Genomic DNA, 4,342 nt, shown 5'->3' with positions numbered 1-4,342 from the left:
TATATATATATATATATATATATATATATATATATATAGACTTGAGATCATGTGAGACCAATTGTTTTTCGTGAGACCCGTAAGACCAATTTTCAACCCTTGGATTAGATCTATAATCTGACAAAATATAAACATTCATAAACGCCACGAGATTTCTTAATAATTACCAAATTGCCAYCGTGCAATTTAGACCGTTAGATCATTAACTTATAAAGTTGATCAATGAACATAAATTGGTCTTACGGGTCTCACGAAAAACCTTTGGTCTCACGTGAACCCAACCCTATATATATATATATATATATATATATATGAGGGTCCATTCAAAGGAGAACTGATTAGTTTGTGGTAACCGTGAAATCCAATATGAACCACTTATTTGAGATATTTAAGAAAATTTCATAAATAAGCTAAAAGGATAATATAATAATTCTATTTTTAACAACTAATCAAAATGTTTAATTAAATTTTTTAGAAAGAAATATTTAATTAAAATTAGCTACCTAGTATATCAATTACCCAATATACATCGCATTTTTAAGACGTTTGTGAATCAAAGTGTTTTCATATAGTGATAAAGTTCACAATGTTTCATGTGAATCATAATGTATTTTCTTTATTTTATGAAATGTATTATAGTGTACATTTTCGTTATTTTCATTGCTTTACAAAGGGTATCACATTGTGCACCTTGTATGTATATCTAGGTATCACAGTTAATATCGTTTGTAAGTATCACAATATGTATCTTGTTTTCACATAATGTTCTTTGGAATAAGTTTTGTCAAATAAGATTCATCAGAGAGAGGAAAGAGGAGAGATGAGAGAAGATATTTATAAAATCCCTAAAATGTTCTTAATTAATATTTTAAGTTAAATTACCAAAATTATTAATTTCCTAATTTAACATTTGATTTGTGGTTGTAATTGGATCTCATGGTTACCACAAACAAAATAGTTCTCATTTGATTAAGCCTCAAACGAAAACATATTCATTTTACGAGAATGCAAGAACGCCCTTATCACATGTGATAATATGCATGAGGGGGCCCTGCGATGTGCAGACGACGTGTTCTACGACTTAGGCCGCGCCAAAGGTTGTCTGCGTCTATGATTTAGCATCACATGTGATGGTCTTGATGAATTATAGTATCATATTAACAACACCCTTATCATATGTGATAATACTTGTGAGGGGACTTAGTGGTGTAAGGGCGACTTGGCCCGCAACCCGTGTCTCTAATTTAGTATCACATGTGTATCATAGCTGATGAAATAATAGTGTCATATGTGATTGTCTATAGTAAAAGGTTATTCTCACGTTCTCGTAAAATAAAAGTGTTCTCATTTGAACCCTTCCTGTATATATGTATATATATATATCAAGCTACCTTTAACCAATTCAAATACCAGTAGCACATTCATATATGCTTAGATTCCTTGTCTTTCTTCTCAAGTGAATATACTATACACATGATATATATATATATATGAGTGATCATACGAAAACCGCCCTCATTTGTGTAAATCATGCAAACCACATTCATCTGTCGATTTTATTGTTTAATCTTATGAAATTTTTTCATGAAATTGTTTCATATAATACTTTTTTTGATGAAGTTGTTTCATATATGGTTGTGAAATTTTTCATATAATACTTAATGAAACTGTTTCATGTATTTCTCTAACATTAATGAAACTGTTTCATGTATTTCTCTAAAATTAAAATTATGAAGATGATGATATCTATGATTAACACCCTCCACAATATAAATGATTAATCAACCTCTCATAATTATAAAAAAATGAACAAAATGAAAAATTATGATTGGTTGAATGCGATTTGCACGGTTTGTACAAATTGAGCGATTTGCATTTGATCGCTCCCCTGTATATCTATACATACATACGTATTTGGTGGTTAGGAGTTCAGACAACAACCATAAAGAACTTACATGATGGATCACGTGTTGTGTATTTTGTAGGCTGCTGATAGTTTTTGTCAAAAAGGCGACCAAACTATGTTGACTAACTTCACTTGATGTTAATTAATTCTTGAATATTCCATTTAACTCGCTTTAGATGAAAAAGATTAAACCAAACCATCGCCATCATATCATATTCGAAAGAGAGATGTTGATAAAATAATGGTAATGCATTAAAACATGTTGTCTAAGTGACTTAATTCAAGAGCTTAATTAACTGTAAAAATTACTCATAGATGGTAAGCATCCAGTTACTTGCCATGCATGGATCACTCGCATCCCAGCAGATATGAAGTTGTTAACAGTAGCCATTTGTTCCATCGCTACCTAATTACTCAATCTGACTGCACTTTCTTGTTTGAAGAAGACTAATTCATTTGTCGCTGAAACGTAGTTTTCTTCAGGATGGAAAAAGTATTCAGAAAATAACTCAAATTCACATGTGATCAACATGCAAAATGAGCGACGTAAGCGTTTCAATCGTATTGTGTGCAAATGGACTAAAAGGAACATGTATATATATATATATATGTATATGTATATGTATATGTATATGTATATGTATATGTATATGTATATGTATATGTGTTCATCAGAGTCTTGTTATTACTGAGTATGTCCTCTCATGATCATGTGTGGATCACATTAGATATGACGAGTTGGGTACTTACTGTACCTGTGTATATGTGTAGTACGTGTAGTCATGAGCATACACCAGTCGTTAAAACCTCCATTAAACCATATGAACTAAGATCGAACGTTCGTTACATGTTTCCTTTCTTGTCATCTTTATCAAAACCCATGTCCCCCTGTGATCAAAAAAGATAAAATTTATGTAAAAAAGAAGAAAACTTCAAAAGTTGTAGAAAATAATAGAACCATGAGTGCTCACTTTTTCCTAAAGCAGCTTTATTCCAGATTCCTCTTCATTTCAGTAAAAAGGAAGGAACATCATCAACAAGATTTTCGCAAAAAGAGAAAGTGTTATATCTTTTGAATGAGTTCACATCGATCGATCATATCCAAGTTTATCTTGCTGAACACCATAGCATTGAACCATATGAACTAAGATCGATCATAGTTAATCTTGCTGAACACCATAGGATTGATTGTAGTTTTTTGCTGCAGATCATATCCAAGTTTATCTCAGCAGCTTAAACTAGTTGCAAATTGCAAAGGTGGGGACATATTGGGATATGCATGCCTTCATTTGTTTAAATATGCATAAAATTAAGGTTTTCAAATGTTCAATATCCAACATAACCATGGCATATATATATATATATATATATATGATCTTCTTGATGACAACACTATATATAATCCAAAAAGTATTGAAGTTTATATGTAATGGAGTTTTAGAATTATAGTTAAAGGAGTTCAATTAGTTGTTTTAAATTTATATTAAAATCAGTTCCTCTTAATTAGTGTTCATTATAAGAGTTAAGTGGAACTTCGTACCTTATGTCAATTGACTCGGTTAATAGGGATGAATTGACATTATCTTTTTCCACCTGGCATAAAATTGCTAATGAGAATTCTCGTCAAGTTCACTAGTTTGAGTCCTACAAGACCACTATGGATTATCCTGATTATTCTCCAGGATCTTTGGAATTCATCGAGGTGCACGTAAACTGGACCAAACATGAGACACCCACGATTAAAAAGAACATCCTAATGACGATTTGATTAATGTTGTACTTGATGGAAGTTTTGACCAGCAAAATGGGAAAAAAGGGGTTAGTGTTCTACAGTCAAGAAATTAAAGGCATGTTGACCCAACTTTATGATTTAGAAGAAGATCACGACAAGAGATCCCATAAATATGCCTAAGCTTCGCAAAGTAGGAATAGGAAAAGAATAAGGGTGCGTTTGGTTTGCAGGAATGTTTTTGAGGGATTTGGATTCCTAATAGGGATTTGGATTCCATGGGATTTGGATTGGATTGGATTTGAAATCCATTCCTTTGTTTGGTTTGTAGGATTTGTAGTATTGAGAACTACAGAAATCGAAAATTATCGAGGATTCCTCAATCCAGCAAATTATCGAGAACTACAGAAATCGAAAAGGGGAAAGGGATTCACCTGTTGACCGACGGAGGCGGCGACGGAGGCGGCGACGGAGACGAAGGCGACGGCGACGGAGACGGAGGGAGACGAACGGCGACGAAGGGAGACGAACGGCGACGAACGGAGACGAACGGCGACGAACGGAGACGAACGGAGACGAAGGGCGACGAAGGGCGACGGAGACGGTGGGCGACGAAGGGCGACGGAGACGGTGGGCGACGGAGACGGTGAGCGACGACCACCTACGGAGGCGGCGACGGAGAGGAAGGGCGACGGCGACGGTGACGG

Source organism: Cynara cardunculus (genome assembly GCF_001531365.2).
Source record: "Cynara cardunculus var. scolymus isolate 2C chromosome LG 11, CcrdV1, whole genome shotgun sequence".
Classification (NCBI taxonomy): domain Eukaryota; kingdom Viridiplantae; phylum Streptophyta; class Magnoliopsida; order Asterales; family Asteraceae; genus Cynara; species Cynara cardunculus.
The sequence above is the reverse complement of the archived record's forward strand: the minus strand, read 5'-3'. Positions refer to the sequence as shown.